The sequence below is a fragment of the Cheilinus undulatus genome, linkage group 6 (genome assembly GCF_018320785.1).
Source record: "Cheilinus undulatus linkage group 6, ASM1832078v1, whole genome shotgun sequence".
NCBI classification, from domain to species: domain Eukaryota; kingdom Metazoa; phylum Chordata; class Actinopteri; order Labriformes; family Labridae; genus Cheilinus; species Cheilinus undulatus.
This window is the reverse complement of record NC_054870.1, coordinates 36,776,003-36,796,210: the sequence shown is the minus strand read 5'-3', so window position 1 is coordinate 36,796,210 and position 20,208 is coordinate 36,776,003. Positions and strand designations below refer to the sequence as shown.

At 38.3% G+C, this 20,208-nt stretch overlaps 1 long non-coding RNA gene across 1 annotated transcript in view; it reads left to right on the top strand.

Annotated features, from left to right (window-relative positions):
* The window catches only part of LOC121511330, an 83,421-nt gene that overhangs the window by 9,579 nt on the left and 53,634 nt on the right, over positions 1-20,208 (top strand). The window contains exon 2 of the long non-coding RNA XR_005992035.1: positions 5,288-5,320. This is a non-coding gene — a long non-coding RNA (uncharacterized LOC121511330). The remainder of the gene's footprint in view (positions 1-5,287; positions 5,321-20,208) is intronic.

Below are 20,208 nucleotides of genomic sequence, written 5' to 3'. Positions count from 1 at the left end.
GGGGGAGTGGTTTATAACATATAATGTGTTGGTTTCCCTAACCATGAAGGATTCCATTATTTATCTAAGAGTGTCCATTATGTCACTTTGGAGAGAAAAACTAGGCGTTTTTTTTTTTTTTTAATGGCATCAACATTTAATCAAGCAGAACTTCATTAATCCACATAATTAATTGAGCAGGCTTCACGATGCTCCTTTTGCTACCTTTACTTTCTGGTCGGACGGACATGTTTCACCATTATTGTTGTCCCATCCCTCCAAGGGTTGTGAGTTAATCTGCATGACCCAGCACCTGTCACATACTAATAAACACAGAACTAATTGACTTTGTTGGCCCACTTATCAGCTGCCTCAGTCAGAGCAACCTCTGAGATTTTAGTTTATTTACAGCAGGACAACCAGGTGTGTTTCATCAGCTGAGAAAAAATAGGGTTTATTACACCAGTTTTATAGGGTCATTATAGGAATGAACCATGTGTCAAAAAAGTTGGATAAAATAAGATAAGTTCGTCAAAGTTACGGCATATTTTACACTTTGTATCCTGGATGTCATCTCCTTATTGTGCTGTACACAGACAAGTTCTCAACCAAGGAGTACACACAACAAAACCAAAAAAATATAGATGCATGTGTCCATAAAATACACCCCAACATATGGATGCACATGTCCTTATTATATACCCCAAAATAATAGTGCATGTGTTCATAAAATACACCCCTAAAATATGATTTCACGTTCTTGCAGCACAAACCAAAATATGGATGGATCTCTATTTAGAGTAAGCCCAAACCCCAGAATAATGCTGCATGGAATGTGCACTTAAAATACACCCCACAATATTGATGAAGAGGGGAAATTTAATAGGACAATCAAAGCACAAAGTTTAGAGAAAGGACTTCCTATTATTTCTTTACTTTACCATATCAGCTTCACAAAGGGTTCCTTTCCAAAATACCTGCCATTATCTATTTGTTTATTTATTTCAGAAATATGAACTGGGAAATTGTTACAGAGTTATTCCAACACTTTTGGCTTTTTACTAATTCTCAAGGCATATTGATATCTGCTTGTGCCCCTGTGACGAATGAAATTTGCCCAACGAAAGGTTATATGAATTGTATTTTGAATCTTAGTATTTTTGAAAGAAATAGTAGACATATTGCTGGATTTTTCATGATGTAGTACACACACTTTACTACAGTGGGACTTTCTTTGGACCTCTCAAGAAAATCTGTCCTGAAATATAGGGATTGACCATTACTGGTTTTTCAAAGCCAATACAGAGTATTAGTAGTTCATGAGACCGATAACTGATATTTGGAACCAATATGTATTTGTTTTGATGTACAAAATTCACTTAATGTGCCAAGAGTAAAATTGCATGATAAATGAAGGAAAATAAACAATTTAGCCCTAGCTCTATCAGCATGAGTAACAGCACAGAGCACCACAGTAGCTGCAGGAAAACAGGAACAACTTACCTTGCAGTGGAACCAAAGTAATGCACATTTTGATTATTTAACTTTATAGTGTATGTGTAGAATAAAACACCCTTACCAATAGTTGGACGAATATCAGCCTGATAATAATATGATAATATAATATCGGGTCAGACCAATAATTGGTTGACCTCTACTCTTTCACATAAACTTAGTTGCAGCCTTACTATGAAATGTCCTGAAATAGAATTAGTTTACTTTCATGCAATGTTTTTGATACCTCAGTACTTAGATACCACATGTTGTAAAAAAACCATCTAGCTCTCTTTAAATTTTGTTTAAACACAGCATCAAAAAGTACATAAGCACAAAAATCCCTCAGCATTTCTGCCTGATTTTTTCGTTAAGTGTTTTTTTGTGTGTATTCTTGTACTGGGGCATAAACATATGTAGAAGGTCAAAATATATAACAATAACAAGGTTTAATGCGTAGCCAAGTTACACCAGATTTTTATGCCAAATGATAAACTGGAATTCATCTCATAGAAACAATCTTGCTAAAACTGCAAGATGAAGGTAAAACAGTGTAGTGAAAATAGTCATGTTGTAATGCACATGTACAGTTCATCAGTTTAAGTGAAAATTGCATTATCATTAAATAAAGAAAATTTTCTCAACTACATTTTCATCTTTGGCACGGTGTATTTGTCGACGTAGAACAATCAAAGCAAAAGTGTTCCAAACATTTCTGGAAAGGCTACGCTTGTCATTTGGTGTCTTGGGTGCATTCAGGGTCATGACTATCGTGGGTGTCATCGAGCTGCAGAGATGGAGGCCTCTTCTTTCACTCAGGGGGCTGAATATGCTGCCAACAAAGATGAGTGCTGACCACGTAAAACTACGGCTGAGTGTCCTACTTATCCAGAGACACAGCAGAGGGAGAATGAGCCAGCTATATAGAGAGAAAGCACATGCCACAGTGTGATCCTGCTATACGCTACTCTCTCTCTCTCTCTCTCTCTCGCTGTTGCTCTTGTTGTCTCTTCCCCTTACACACTTACATGCACTCATGCAAACGCACACACAAAGGCCGTTCAAAGTTTTTCCAGGGTATTTCTCGGTTAATTAACAGATTAGTGGTGTGGGGCAGCTCTGAAGTTCACAGGTCAAGACTAAACCCTCTAACTGGGAGGATAATCAGTGGCAGGTGGGTCCACACTTCTCCTGTTGCCCCTCACAAACCCCCCCCCTACCATCCTGACTTGACTTGTGGCAAAATAACCACCCTCCCCATCCTCCCTTGGTACAGGCTACCAACACTCTTGATTTCAGTGGCTGTTAATGCACCTGACAGAGAGAAGAGAGATGGTGTGAGGGAGAGTATCTGAAAGAGCTGGAGGAGGAGAGTCCTGCATTGGATAAGTTCTGGAAATGTGCCATCCTTTCATACACACTGCCAGCACCCATATTTACTAAACTGACCAGGGGGATCCTCTGAACACAGTCTCACTGAATGGAGCATGCACTATAGGACCACAGGCCTGGGTCTAATGCTATAAAATAGAAATACAAAAGACAGACGGGTGCAAAGAGAATGAGAGCTTGAGTCTGATTTTTTTTTTTGTCTCCATTCACTCCTCCCATATTCCATTCCAGGTTCTGCTTGGTGGAGATCTCCATTGTGAGCTTGTGAATGGGAGACTTTGGGAGTGTCTCTCCTTCTATTAATTAGGACTGGCCAGCGTTTCCGCTCCCCTGTGAGCCCCTTCATTATTATTTCTTCACATTCTTTTGCAAAAAGTTAACCCCATTCCTTCTTTCCCACTTCAAAGACCTCTGACAAAGATGCAGTCTAGGGATAGAAAAGTGAAATATTGAATCTCTAATTTTACAGGATCCGAGAGCCACATTTAGCAGAAAATGTTTATATGACACAACATCAAAATACTTGTGCAGAAAAGATAATCCAATTCTTCTTCTGCATTTTCAAGAACCATGACAAAGATGCAGTCTAAGGAAATAAAATAAGCAAAACTTTGATCTGTGATTTGACAAGATCTAAAACTCACCTCAGTTTTCTACAAATATATTTGATATATACAACAACCAGAAAAAAGGCCTTTTGTGTTGCAAAAAAAACAAACAGATTCCTTCTTTTGAACTTGAAGGACCTCTGACAGAAATGTATTCCTAGGGAAAAAGTAAGATTTTAATTATTTTAGTAAATCTTAAATGTCAAATTTCTCAACATTTTGAAATTATTAGTGCAAAAAGGGGGAAAAAATCTACAAATTTATTTGGAAGCCTAGTAGTGGTGTTAAGATAATCTGATATGGATCGTCAGCGGTCTGAGTGGATCGGTCCACAGAGCCCTGGATCGGTAAAAACGCAGCACGAACCAGTTTTAACGCAAGAGATCGGTTCATTACGGTTCCGCCATGCCCTGTCTCAGCGTTTGCAATCTCACGCGACCCGTTGTGACCTTTTACCTTTAAATGAGAGTTCCATTCGCTCTAGATGCTTGCTAGGTAGCTGGATGTGTTCCACCAGTTGTCGCCAAAACGGCTTTCAGTTACAGTTCTGCACCCCAGGAAAAAGTCATGTGGACTTCATATGAAGGAAGGATAACTTTCGAAATGTCTGCCCATCTGTACGCTAGAGAGAAAAGCAATTAAGAACTACAGCAGCTCATAAATCTCACCTGTTGAGATGGCGGAGCTAAAGTTTAGCTAAAATGCTAACGCTGACCCGAACATAAACACTTTCCTGAGTTGAAACTCGGAGACCGATATCTGTACCCAGTGTAGTTCAGACCTAAGACTTCAGTCCTGAAAACACAAAATTTAAAGGTTAGGGATGAACAAATTAACAAAATTCAGTCCTTAAAACTCACTTTTAAAGTGTAAGTGATGATGGTGAATAAAGAAAAAGACTTCAACTGAAATAGGTCGGTTGGTCCAGCCTAAAACTCCACTTACTCATTTTTTCTTACAGCCAATAGCTACAGCTGATACAGGCAGTTTTTTATAGGCAAGTTTTGGACGTAGAAATCTTCATATCTGCGATACGATAATTCACTTTATAAGCTAATATCTGTCGATACTGATATCATCGTTGTTTTAGGCTACATTAGTTCAGCTCATGTAGCGTTACCTGTGTAACCAAAACTTTCTGGGTTCCCTGGATTAATGTACTTGGTAAGAAATAAGAATAAGTCAGAAAAAAATAAACTGTACTCAGAGGTACAGCTGTAGCTTTGACTGTATTGACACAGTGTGTCAAATTACAGCAAGAATAACTGCTTTATGTCACCTGTGGCAACTCAAATGGGATACATTTGACAAGCAGAACAGTCCGTCACATAAACACCACATGAGCTGTTAGCAGGAAAAGTGACACCTGGAAGTAAGGTACATTGATTGAAAGAGTACATATAAACTTACAGAAATACCAACATAAAATACACCCACCGTCTGAGCTGAAGAAGAATATAAATTCACAAAAAAAAACCCAACGAAGCATTAAAAAGTATGATTATTCATAACAGGTTTAAAAAATACCATAATGACCACAGCTGTACAAATATGTGCTATTAAGGTGCATTTATTCTTTGGGCAAATAGGCACGTATAGAAATACCAACCTAAAATACACCTCCCCTACATCTGTGCTGAACATCAGCAAGTAAAGAAGTCCTGGGGTGCATTCTACCTCTGCCCAGTGGGCATCCATTTGGAGGAAAAAAAATCACTTTGCCTCATTAGCTACACACACTCTTAGTTTGTCACAATGCCTTTGCGTGAGTCCTGCTAACAGAGACCCCCCCTCTCTCTCTTCTCTTTCTCTAGGTGGAGACTTCAGGGGCCAGAGGCACAGTTTGGGTGAGTGAGGCCTTTTCTTTCTAGCCCTCTCCTAGCTGGTTTAAGGGTTGTAATTATCTTTTGCTGGGGGAGGCTGTAAATTGGATTAAAGTGGAGGGTCTCGGCTGAGTGGCGCACCCCCCCCCACCTCCACCCCACCCAACTCGCTATCCCCCCCTTCCACCACCTTCAGCCCTCCACTTCCCCCGCCATCTCACCACTTGGTGGGCCACACGCTGATAAAGTGCGGAAAACCGGATTTGGATTCAGCCTCAGTATTCATGGCGTCCTGCCGGAAAAAATGAAATTTTCCAACAGAAGGGGCCAGTATGCCTGTGGTATCTGTCCGTGTGGTGTATTTCATCTGGCCTCACTCTTCCAGAAACACCATTACCTACGTTATCAGTGTGAACCGACTCAGCCTGACTGGACGAGGAAGCCGGGCCAACTGCTACCTATACAGTCTCTGACCGGCTCAGTATTATCGTCGCTCTGTGCAGTGCTGGAGGGCTGAATTATACTTCATATTATTTAATGGGCATTTGTTTGCTGCAGAATGTTCATTTTTGAACATATGACTCTTAACATCTCTGTAGGCATTTAAAAAATATGCCATCAAGTATTTATGGTGGTTACATAGGCATTTAACATCAACATTTTGGGGGTATTGTTAGAAAAGCTGGTAGGGAAAGGATGATTTTTAGGGACTTGTCGTTGTGATGGTAAAATTCTAATCCCGTCGAGGAATGTCTCCTGGTCTTTACGGATTGCCGGGAAACTGGTGCGTGAAATGGCAAGTCTACCTTTCCAAATGATGTGAACCCTGTTTTCATTGAAACTGCACAAGCTTTTACAAGTCGTGGCAGGTGCAGCATTTGCATTGAATGGACGTGTCTGTGGAGATTGGTACCCATGACTATATCTGAATCCTGCAAGATGAGCGAAACTTGGCCACAACTTTTTTACCCCTGCTCTATGAATTCATGATGGGCCTACAAAATGTGATAAATGTTTTTGTTATCCCTTTATCTTCAAAGATAGCTGTATTTAAAGTAATTTAAGCTCCTGTGAGGAATTTTTGTTAAGTCCTAAAGCATCTGGGATTAATATTGGTGCCTCTTTGTGAGCTTCAAAAGCAAATTACTTTCTGATAAAGAATATTTCTTTATACTGTGAAGTGCTGTCATGGTGAAGGTGTCAGATAAAGTGATTGACAATGCAGAAACAGATCAAGGTTGTTGACGGAAATCAGAGTGGAATATTTTTTTGTCATAAAACCTTCAAATGTTTGTTGACTACCTTTTTTAAATGAGAAAAATAATCTAAAAATAATCTTTAATGACAAAAACTCAACTCAAACTTTCATCACTGAGACTAAAACTAGACTAAAATGTTGGTGCTGAACTCTTTGACCTTACAAAGTTAATGTTATTCTTCCACTGTGCATATCAGGTGTGTGTGTGTTTTCATCAGTGCATTTTAAATTAATTTGTAAAAAATAGAGCTATATTTACCTTGTTTTAGCTAATATGTATGCCCACTTAAGTAGAATATACCACTGGAAAAATAAACACAGTATTGTCAGACTTGTGATTTTTGCTTTTCTAAGTAAAAACCCAAGTTGACATTTTCTCACCTTTAAAGAAGGTTTTTGTTATTGTTTTTCCCACTTTTCAGCTATACAAAGAATTGCAGTTTTTAGGGAGATATATGAAGGTAAAAAATTGTAAAGAAAAAGTTGCAAAGAAAAACAGGGCTGTGACAACTTGGAATGGACATTAATATGGTAGTGCCGTATCCTTGGATATTTAAAAATAGCCGGGGTAATGCTTTAATTACAGTAATACAGACAGTACTGTGTTATGTGCACACATTTATAATAAATTCCTGAAGAATACATGTCTGTTTCCACCCACAGCACAAATAGCTGTGTGAAGATGCTTTAAAATTGATGAATGAACCCCTGTTAATGATGTCAGGTAGGGGGAGGGAAAGAATTGATACAGCATAGTATCGCAATATTTTGCGTGATGATATTTCGTATCCTATCTTTCACCAAGTATCTTTTTTTTTTTTTTTTTTTTTTTTTTTTTAAAATTTATTGCTCATATGAACTGAAGTCCATGATACTGGATAAATAGCATCAGTTGCTTTTCTGTCCGTCTGATAATGCTGTTGCGCCCTTTGTCCAGTGAGGTCGGCAGAGGTGACGGTCATAGAGCAGGAGAAAGTTAGTACAACCAATATGGCCGCACCAGGGAAAGGACATTAGGAATGCAAGCAGGGCGCAAACAACACGGACATGACACATGAGGTCTGTAAGGAGTGCTGCATGACAATAAAATACTGTGGTTGTACGATAAAAATGAAGGCAAGGCTAGTGCTAACTCAGCTAAACAGTTGAAAAAAAATAGTATAGATGGCAATATATTGCAATATATGGTATCACAATACTCTATGTATTGCGAAATGTTTCAAATCGCAATAATATCGAATCGTGGCATAAGTACCGTGGGGACACTAGGGATTCCCACCCCTAATGTCAGGCCATTTTTGGCAAAAGACTAACGCACACATGTGTACCGGCAAATAAATACTCGCACACCATGGCTTGGCACGGTGCTGGCACAGTAATGGTCTTCTCTAAAATCAAACTTTCACCAATGGATGTTAAATTCCAGCGCTCCTGTAAACACTGCCTTATAAATGTGACTTTTTACATTTGAGGAATTTTGATAAAGGATTAAATGAAGAGCTGTAGAGGCGTGTGCTACAGTTGCTGTGCTTTCACTAGCATGCCGACAAGTGCTTGGATAATTTGTTTTTTCAAAAACCTGGCGGTACTACCATATATGACATATGATATGATGGTATTAAAAAAATAGAAAAGCACTCGGAGAGCGCAGACCTCCGCCATTAGCCCTTTCTCCCAATAGTGAAAAATTTCTGGATCTGTCCCCATGTGCCCCCCACCACGATTACTCCCTCCCCAGTGGGGAGGAAACACGGTGAGGCAAAGCATTAGCTTTGCTATGAACTGTCATGGTGGAAGCGTTGCCTGCTGCTGCCAACAGACGCACTGACAGTCTCACCCATGGTCTTACTAGACGACTGGAAGTCATGGCAGAGGGTGAATATTCCTCTATTCCTCCCAGCATTGTGAGTATTGTCGCTACAGTTCGCTGTCTTTCTCTCTGTTACGCTCTGACTCGTCTCCTCAACTGGGCGTGCGTCTTTCAAACTCTATAAACTCCAAAACTTTGAATAGAAACACCCCAAAATGCTGCTGGGATCGAAGTTACTCATGTCCGCCATCTCCTGGTGTGAAGTGGTAACAGCGCAGAGCTCCGCCATTAGCCCTATCTCCCAGTAGTAAAGAATCCTTAAAAAAATCCTGAATCCAGACGGTGATCCGGATCACTCCCAAAATCTAATCGGCTCTTCCTTATGCCATTTCTGACATTTCCTGAAAATTTAATCAAAATCTGTCCTCAACTTTTTGAGTTATGTTGCTAACAAACGAACAAACAAACAAACAAACAAACAAACAAACAAACCCACCAGGTCACATAAACTCCTAGGTAATAATGAATACTACCCAATCCTAGTGACAGCAGATAGACAGTCAACACAGCGTATCTGCCTGGTATAAACACAACAGCAGCATGAGCCCAAGTTAACATGCACTGCAGCTGTCATGCCGGAAACACACCCTGTCTGAAACAGGCTTAATATATATAAGAGTCTATTCTGCAACATGGAGAACTTTTGATTTTGTAAAGAATATGATTTATTCTTCCTTTTACGTAAATAACCCCTGAATACAAGGCTTATTCAACCTAACATAAACCTTAACATCAACCGGAGGCCAGGTGGCCACATCAGGCCCCCCAGGGCTGCCCATCCGGCCCCCAGAGGATTGTTAAATTCAGAAAATTTCAAAGGGCAAAAATATGGCATAGTATTGTTTAACCTTTCTTCTTGATGTTTAAATAAAACCTTCAACCTGTCGACTTTTCAAACAAGAAGCACACTAGTATTTCTGTAATTTTGCCATGGTTAACACATGCTTATTATTGTTATCTTGATTAAAGCTGAAGTTTTTCACATCAATTTTCCACATAAGTCTCTCAGAGAGTGCAGTTTCCCCATCTGAGAATCTTGACAGAAGATCTGTTTCCTGCTTTTTTTTTTGGCCAATCAAGTCCCACCATATTACTCAGTGCTAAACAACATGAGAGCTCCAGAAATATGTGGCTAAAATATCTTAAATATCTCAATCGCCCCCTTATGGCTGACTGATCTGAGGACTGATTTCACCGTTAAAAGCTTAAAGTTCCCTTGATTTTGGAAGAAAATAATATTTTTGATTAGACAGAAAAACTGATTTTTATTTCAGTTTTTTTTTTAAATTTAATGTTTAGTTGTACAGGGAAAAGTATGAAGCAAGTAAACAGTTGCCACACGCTACAGCATTTGTAGCTTGAGCTATTTCATTGTCCAGCCCCCACAGTGTTAGTCAAGAAAAAGCTGGCCCTAGTGAAAATGAAGTTGATGACCCCTGCAATATGTGGTTAATTCTAAATTCATTTTAGCCAATATTGATACCATTATCTAAATATAGCTCAGACTACAGTTTAATTTAATTTGAGTCACAATTTTGACCATCCCACAATCAAAAGGACACAATTGTTGGTGAGTGCTTTTTTAGTCTACAGTGTTTACTGTTTCGTTGAAAAAATTAATCAGTATCTGCCTTATTCCTAGTCCCCATGATTCTTTGTGTAAAATATGGGTGCAACTTCCGGTCCCTTTTATCTAAATGGGACTTTGCAAACGAGATGTGAAATGTGATTATTAGAGCAATTTGTAAATTAAAATATGTAACGCTCGTCTGCTATACCTCAAATGGGACAATATTACTTTTTCTCCGCCCTCTACTAAAATATTCAAAGTGACGACATTACCTCTGATAACCTAGACAAGCATATTTAGCTAACTTTATTAGCTTCATATCAGTATAGTAATAGACAATCATTTTTTGTTAAAGGAGTTTTGACACCAACTTCAGATAACATTTCTAGTTTGTGGGGTCGCTGAAATTCTTATTCCACCAACTAATCCCTCTTAACACGTGGGAATTATATTGATAAAATTATCCATGACTAAAGTCGTCAGCTCTTCAGTTTGGTAGATGTCAACTTTTGAATCAATGATGAATTAATTTTGAAAGAATTACATACCAGATGCATTTAAACAGTGAACAGCATGTTTAAAACACTGTTGTTAAAGACATATATTTAACTTTGTCACGTAATTAGTACCACAAACAAAGCAAGAGGTACTGAGCATTACATAAATTATAATTTAAACATTCAGCTCATTTAACTTTGTTGATTGAACAAAAATGAACCGGTGTTTATTACAGCAAATATTTATTTCAGAACAACCACTGTTGACGCTAAATCACTTTAGTAAGGTCTTGGAAGAATCGTGTTTTGCTATTATTGTTACGGAAGTTCCATCCACATCGATAGCTACAATAGACCCCCAGGAATAAGGTGGTATTCACCTTATTTACTTACAGCTTACAATACAACTAATATGAACATGTGATTAAAAAAATATATCAATATTTACAAATTCGGAGTGAATTCCTATCGAAACAACTGTCGTTCTTAGTTAGCATCTATCGTTAGCTGCTGTACTAGAATACGTGTATTTAATGTACTTCCGCTTTAGCACTGGAAGTTTCGCCCACATTCAGATTTACAGTAGCGGCCCCAGGAATAAGGTGGGTAGACACTGAAATAACTCACCTCACATTTAAACAGTTTTATTCCACTGTAACGTGATCCGAAAGAATTGAACATTAACTTTTGTTTCTTTTGCAGTATTTAAGGCACCGCTATAACTGCTGATAAACTGGAAGTCCTTTGTCTTTCAAACTAAGAGCAAACTGGAAGCAAAATAAACTCTCATTCTTAGATGAGGATTTATACTGAACACTAGGATGTATTCTTTAAAATTCACTAAGTACTTGGTCTCACACTGGGTGACCTAACAGTGGAGCAGTGGGGCCACTGCTGTGCCATATTTGACCAAATTTAGGGTCCATATTACCAGAGCAGGATTTATGTCTCAGTCTAGTCCTCAAAAGAGATTAGTAGCAGGGAGGTTTCAAAACAAAAATATGCATTGAAAAAAAGGCATATGAATGAACAACTGATCGTGCAGCCCTGGGTCAGATCTAAAATTTCATTCCTTAAAACACACAATTTAAAGTTTGAGGATGAACAAATTTACAAACCTCAGTCCTTAAAACTCACTTTAAAGTGTAAGGAATGATGGTGATGAATAAAGAAAAGGACTTCAGCTGACATAGGTCTTTTGGTCCAGCCTAATACTCTCACTAAATGACTATATACTGGCAGAAATGTTTCATATCTGCAAGTACTGATAATTCACATTTCAAGTTAGCATCTGCCAAAACCTGTATCATGCTAATATTGTGCATCCCACCTTATCTTATAACTGATATTGTACTGTACATGTGTGAATGTGTTAAATGAAAAAAAACAAAAAAAAAAAACATCCTACTTTCTTTTTCCACGAAGCTCACAAAGAGGTGTCTGTGTTAATTTCAGTCCGTTTAAAACAGCTCAAAACTGCTTACAGGAACTTTAATAAAGATTTAATCTAAATGTTCAGAAAATCTCAACAAATCCGCTGCAGTGTTGGATTATAGCTTTTAATAAATCTGTTATAACTTCATAGTAACTGCTGTATTCATGAAAAAAAATTACAGCATGCATTATCAGACATCATCTCTCCAAAACTCAAGCTAGTAAAATGATCAATGATGCTTACACCCAGAAAACATCCTCACACACCCAAATCCTGTCATTGAGTCACAAGTTTATGTCTCTCACGTCCGAACCAAATTTGTGAATGTAGTGAGTGAAGTAGCATGAGGGTTTTCTCAGAGGTAATACCAAACTAGGTTGAGTGGTCCCCTATTGCGGGTATAATGACCTGAAACCTGAAGAGCAATGAAAGAGAGTCTATTGAGGAGGGTTTTTCCATTCACGCAAAATGTCAATGCATTTTCCAACAGACACTTACAAGGGATCAGTGGACCCTCAAGTGTTCATGAAGAAAATAACCTTTCACTACTACACAGGGATGCTACTCGCCAGAGCCATTCTACGACCATAACACCTCTAATGACTTAACAAAATAGCTTTGGCATTTTAGGGAAGAAAAAAATATAAACACAGGAAAACATCAGCAGCCGTTCAGGGTTTACTTATGCCTTCAAGCAATCTGCATGAAATGATGGAGCTAAAGGCCACATAGAGTGCAATTGACTATCTACAATCCTGCTTCTTGGGTTTTAGTTACCAGCGTGGAGTTGTTTTTTTTATACGTCATAAGAAAAACAGAGCTGCAGTATTCTGTGATGCTCTTCTTTTGATGTTTTCTCACCCGCCCGGCTTGTGCTCTTTTCCTGCCACAGAGATAAATGGGAGGGAGTGTTGTTAACAGGAGATTCTTCAGCACAGTGGGAGCTCAGGGTTGTCACTATGAGTGTTTGTCTAAGATATGGGCTGTTTGTAGTACTCCCCACCACTAATTCATTTATTATTACACACAAGAAATATGCGCGGGAAAAAGTGTCTTTTCTTCTTTGTACATCATGACAACAGAAAGTCCCCTTTTTGGTTTCAGGTAAAGAAATATGGCAACAGCTGTTCGTTTATTTAAGAATGCCCAATTTCAGAAAACGAAATATTCTGAGGGCCATGCAAACCTTTAATGTCTTAATTTATGATCAACTCAAGATTAAGATGAAGTTGTTTACCTCACATTTGTAAAACAGAAAAACTGTGTTGTAAATTGTATTTGCTCTAAATTCATAACCCATTCACATGCATATGTAAAATGTAAAATGTATTATTATTATTATAAAATAAGCCCACTGAGTAAATTCAGTGGTAGAAATCAAGAGCTAAGAGTTTTTATTGTAAACAGCTTCATGCTGCCAACCTGCAGTGCATTTTTTATAAACAACAAAATTTTTTATATCTAAAAGTAAAAAAAAAAACAAATAAAAACATATGAGTAAAATGCAAATTTAATCCAGCCAAATTCACAGAAAGATTAAAAAAAAGAAAAATAAGGGTGTCAATTAAGTTGCAAAATGAATAAATAAAACCTTTATTCCTTTTGGTTGTGAATGACCTCATTGGTCCTAACTGCAGTACCTCTGGTGCCCACCAGTGGGCCAGGGCATATGGCTTAAAACAGGTGATTTGACTGTTTCCTAATTGATACAAATACATTTATTTTTTATTGCATTCATAAAACATTCAGTGATGGATAAGGTATGTAATGATTATGTAAGTTAGAAGACATACAATTTGACATATCAGGTGTTTATAACTTCAGTGTGATCCAAATACTTTGAATTAAGCAGATTTTAATACCAGATTTTGAACCTAGGCACAATTCTTGTGGCTATCAGACAATATTGATACCTATTTTGATACTGTATCAACAAAAATGCAAGCCATAAGCACCCATTATTGTTTTTTTTAACCAAAATTTGCATGCAGTCTCTGTCAAACTGTCTGACTTTCAAAAATGTTCAACATTTTTGTACAGTTCAGACAGTACTCTCTCTCTCTCTCTCTTAAGCAGCGTTGGTTTGAAATAATATTTCTCTTAAAAATTCAGTACTTTTGCATAATATAGATCAGTAGTTCTCAACTTGATTAATGTTGAGTGAACAAATTATGAGTTATCGGGCACACTTTTGATAACTTGTCAACTCATTATACTGTGTTTTTTGAATTTGGTAAGGTATATTGCAAGGGAACTTAACGGTTTAAGTTGAGCCAACATTTTGAACTAAAACAGTTTTATAGTATGTCTACTAAGTGGCAAGATGAAGTATGAAATTAGGCCCCTCACCTTAAAAAAAGGCTGCAAAATGTGTATAATGTATGGAAGCCATAAGAGGGAACATATCCAATCATTTTATTTTATAATTTCTTCATGGTGGCAAATAAATTTGTTTTTTTTAATCTCATTTCCCATATATAACGTATAAATTTCCCAAAATCAAAAATGACCAACATTTGACATGTTTATCACTGGGAAATAGAGCATAATAAGACACATATAGCCTACTCTTTTATAATCATGTGTTTTCAAAACATATCCGTCCTGTCATTATTCTTTGTTTAGTTACATTTTTTCAAGGGTCCAAATCAACCTTTTTCACTTTATACATTTGAGCAATATGATTGTTTTTTTTTTATTTTTAATTTTCCAGAACTTTGGGTTACAGTGTCTCATTACAGAGGTCATGAGGCTAGACCTGTTGAGAACCACTGCTATAGATCATTAGATTAACAGGGATTTAGGACTCAAATGGCAGATTTACAGAGACTACAGTCCTTGCCACACTGGTTGCAGGACTGAATCCTGATTCTGGTGCTGTTTGGTGCATGTCTTCCCCCAGTCTGTCTCCCCATGTTTCTCTTCAGCTGTTCCATCAAAGTAAAGACAAAGCTCAAAATATGTTCTTAAAAGAAAAGATTAAATGAAATAGCAGGGGCTGTAGCATCATTATTTGTTTTCCCCATATATTTATTTTCTTTTAATCTTTATTCAACCAGGGAAAAACTTAACCTGACACACCAGGTGGATGTATTTCACTCATCCATCTGGAAAACCACTCATATACAGCGTTTGGGAAAGGGCAGAGGCTTTGGAAAAAAACTTGGAGGGTGATTGGATGAACGTTCTGTCTGTCACATCTTTACAGGCCAATCAGATCAACAAAACACTTGACTCCGAGGAGTAAATCATAGAGAACTGCATAACACGAACCGTGGCAACTGTAGACATGTCAGTACATGACTTTTGTCGTTTTTGAAAAGAAAACTACTCACTGCTGTTCTTTGTTCTTCTTTAAACGAAGAAATGTGGTCAAGTTCTGATAAAACTGACACTTTAGCAGCATCCTAGCTAATGTCTTCCACCATTATTGCACTGGTCTCTTGTTGCTGCTTGCTTATGTCATGACTTTGCCATGCCTGGAAGTACTGCCCCTCGACGCTGATTGGTCCTATGACTTTCTAACCAGGCCCAAATGGTTCAGATGGGAGGTTTGCAAGATGGATTCACCAGTCAGAAACACAGAAACAGGCGTATCCATCTGCTTTGCAAGATTAGGAAAAAGTTGATGAGATATAATTAAAATCTCATTCAAGAAAGGCAGAAGCACACTGAAGTTTCAGACAAGCATAGCACAGCCATTAATGATCATACAAAAATATTAAGACAAGAATTTTACATTAAAGGACATGGAATAACGGGCCAAAAACAAATATTTGTAAAAGTCCACTTCAATCTCGATAGATTTAATTAAAACAGATACTTTGTGGAAATTTCTGCCTTTTAGTAAGTGAAGTAAGATGAACTTTGAAGACATACAAGCTATTTTATACAGTGTCAAAAATGCAGTGAAATATTATGTGAACACATCTGCAATAAGTAAAAAGCATTATCTTTTTTGCTATTATCTTTTAATGTTATCTCACACAAGTTCATAAACAAGAAAAGTTGTGTTCAAAGATTGTAAACTCAAAGTTGACAGACCAAGGAGGCTGCTCTTTTACAATACCGTAAACAGAAATCACTAAACTAACCCACGTCTGTGTGCACATCCCCCAAGATCCAGTTTATTATTTAGACCAGAAGCATGGGAGCAAATGAGAGCATTCTGTCTCTGTGTTTATCAGACAGTAGTCAGAACCTCCCCTTCATCTTTAATTTCCTGCCGTGTCATCTGAAGACAAAGATCAAACAGGGGACAAAGTGACCCTCCACGCTCCAGGCTCCTCTGAAGAGAGAGAGGAACCCCCACTGTTCCCTCGCCCTGACCCTATCTCTCTCTCTTCTTCCTCCTCTCATCACCCTCCTCCACAGGACGTCCCTTAAATGGGGAAACTTACAAAAACTATTTGTCTGCCATCTACCCTGGGTTACTGATTAGTGATTGGCTTGGGAACCACTTGAGTACTCACAGTTTGATTCTGTCATTGATAAATACTTTGCCACTCTGATATTTAATGATCATTTTGAGCAACCAGGAATCCATCCCTGTGATTTAATCTGCTTTTAATTTGTATTTTTACTACATCCCCATCTCCTTGGTGTTCACCCTTCAAAGAGGCCGTTCAGTGAATCTCTCCCTTCATCAGAAAAACTTTGATTGCCAATCTGTGTAATCCATGTCAATCAAACATCTGTTCGCCATTTTTGTCCACTTCTGCACCTGCTGACCTCCAAGTGACCTGCAGAATAAGCAGTGAGGCGGGAAACCACAGGAAGCAATTTACTCTCCCAAAGCTACCTTGGAACAGGCCAACCAATCAGGGCCCTGCACAGAGCGTCCATTTTTTGATTAAATGTACTCCAGACCAGGCTGCTTGTGTTTGATTTTCTTTCTTTTTAACTGCACCCTCAGTGTTACATAGGCAAAGGGGAGGTGAAATTTCTCCCTTCCAAATGGATTGCAATTTCCCCCCATTTAGCACCTGAAGGTAATTAGCTTGAAGAGATTGCAGAGTGAGAAACACGTTCATGGAACATTAACTCTCGCACATTCTCCAGTTGCAGGGAATTAATAGGAAAGATTAAAGTTTAAAGAGAGCAAATGCCATTAGCTCACAAACCCTTTCTCAGGGGCTGCAACCAAGCCATGCTAAACCAATGCTGCTTTTAAAATGGACTTTTTTTTTTTCAACAAATTCATCATGCTACATGCAAAGGTGCAGAAGCGTGCACACTTTGATGCATGTGTATTTGCTGCATGTCGCCTCCAGCTTTGTATTGTCCCCTTCATTGAGTTTTGTATCCTCTTAGCTGCTCCTGCATTATGTTAATGCCTGGAATTACTTGAACTACATTCAGCAGCTAGCAAGAGACAATGTAACCATGTAAAACAATGGAGTTGGAAAAATATCAGTAAAACAACATATCATAATCCTGATTTGTATGATTTTATTAGCAACCTGCTGATGCAAAATACTGCTAGTTTTCACTTTAAAGACCATAGAGCTCTAAACTGACTTTTTTTTTTTTTTTTGCAAATTTGACCCACAAAGTCATTCAGTACTTTTACATACAGTTAGAAATAGTCAAATGATTAAGTCTGATTTAAATGGGACTTTTAAATGTGTAAACATGTTAGTCCGACTGAAGTTGCACTAAATTGACTAAGTAACCAGCTGAAGCCCGTGGTACCTACCATAGCGGAGTCCAGCACACAGTTAATTGGATATACATTGCTGTTTGTTATGATCAAAAAGAAAGGAGTCAAAATATAATGAAACTATAATCATAGCTAGACTTAACTGTGCATCTGAATGTACAGACTGTTTCATGACTGCCTGCTGTTGCAATTACGTACTGAATGAGGAAAGCTTGAATAGAAATTAATTAGCCGAAGAAGTAAACAAGAAGACAGCAGGATAAGTTTTAGACACAGAGAGATGAAGCATTCTAGATGAAACTGACACCACATATAAAAAAAAAACATTTATCCAGTATCTTATCATCAGTGTTGGGTGTAACGCGGTACAAAGTAATGCGTAACTGTAATCACGTTACATTTGTCTGTGCAGATGCAGGGGTTAGCCTCACAGAAAGACAGTTCCTGGTACACTGCCCTGTCAGGGCCTTTGGTGCAGAGTTTGCATGTTCTCTCCCATGCATGTGTGGGTTCTCTCCAGATACTCCAGCCCCCCACCCCCCCACCACCACCACCAAAAACATGGTCTTTAGGTTAATTGGTGACTCTAAATTGGTTGTAGGTGTGAGTGAGAGCATGCCTGGTTTTTTGTCTCTACATGTCAGCCAAACAAGGGACTGTAGCCCAGTCCATGGTGTACCCCTAGCTGGAATGGCAGCAACTGTCTTGTTTACTTTATTAACACAACTTGACTTAACATGACACATGACAGTCAAGCTCGACTGCCGGCTAACTTCTCATGGAGCACGTATATACTAAGTCAAGTCTTAAAAGATCAGTCACATGTGCTTGAACCTTTTACTGCATGAAAAAGTGTGGTCACAGAAGATCACAGGAGTAATGCCAATAATATAACTAGTAGTGTAACTAGTGACTTGAAGCTGTGAGTAACTAAATAATGTAACATATTACTTTTTGGGAAAGTAACTAGTAATGAGTAATGGATTAATTTTTTGAGTAACCACCACAACACTGATTGTACTGTATTGAATTGCATCATTTCATATATAATCAGATTGCATCACGGCTTATTCAAGGTACCCTATGATTCCCAACCCTACTGTACAATGCATTAAATCATATTCATTGATAATATCATTATTATTGGTCAAACCCCTGGTGTCATTTTATGTAATATCTTTTCTATTTGATTGTCACTGGTTACCTTGATTTTCCTTTAATGATAATCACCATCAGTATGTTTGATCTACTTTTGAAGGCTATTTCTAACATATGCCTTTTTGCTGTGCCATCTGGGATGTTTTAAAGTCTATCTGTATGTGTATCTAATCATTTATTTCCATCATACACTGAGTTTTCGTTGGGTTATACTTTTCTCCACTTATTTGCCCATTTAGCTGTTCCATCCATCAATCTATCTACCTTAAGGGGATAGAGGAGGAGACGGCAATTGGCAATGAATTTTTAGAGGCCATCCTACTCACAGATTCCATCATAGCCTGAAAAATTCTGTGAGGTAAGAAAAAAAAAATGAAATTGAGACATGGTAGAATTTATTGCCCAGAAAATTCCATTCTACTATCTGATTTGAAAAGTCCAGTCCTCCTAGCTTCAGAAAATCTATTTCCCCACATTTTAATACCCCCGCGTAGCAGTCCTCATAATTCATTCGGGTGTGTTAAGCTCAGTTTTATTAGATCTGAAACAAATTTTGGTGGGGATCCTATAGGTCATTAACCATGGAGTAATTTTATCCTTGTTTCCCTAATGATGCCATAATGGTGAGTGAATTTCTTAACTAAAGACCAAAGAACATTGTGAAGGTCAGCTTCATCTGCAGGCTCCTTCAAGCGCTTCTCGGAGAGATTGGAAAAGTCGCACATTTTTGAGGAGTCATTAATAACCTTAAAGCTGAGAGCCTATTTGCGTTCTCGCTCTCTACCTTTTAATTTCCCTGCTTTGTCACTCTCTCTCTCTCCCTCTCCCTGTCGTTTTTTTTTTCTTTGATTGCCCTCGTGCAGAAAGAAAGGAATGCTGCGTGAACGTGTTAGTGGGAGTCAGAGGAAAAAGAGAGGGAGAGCAGAAATGGTAGTGTAGTGACATACAGATCCCAGATGTGATGCTGCTATAATTTGAATTTTATGCCTTTGTTATCGCTTTAATCATTTTCTTTATTCGTTTTGTTTCAGTGGTCTGGGAGAGACACCTGATAGGGTAAACCACCAAGGGACCCATTTTTATTTGGAATGTGGTGCAAGGTCTAATTAGAATTTGAATTTTGCTGAGCCTTGAAATGGCTGGTACTTTATCCTGATCGCCTTAGATATTGTTCCAAGTCAATCATTTGTCATCGCAAAGCATGCTGGGAAGGTTCTGCTAATGAAGCCTTGGGTTTCTGTCTGCGTTTTTTGCTGCCCTGGCATTTTTGTCCATTTAGGCAGCCTGATGTAGGGACGACAGTGGTTATATATCCACGTTACGACAGCAGCAGGAGCTCCGTGTGGTTGAACTGCTGGTGTCACATCCATCTGGACTGACACCATCCAACATCCACACTCTGCGGGGTGTAAAGGATCTGAGACTGTCTCTTTGGATATGCATTTTCTTTTATCATGGAGTT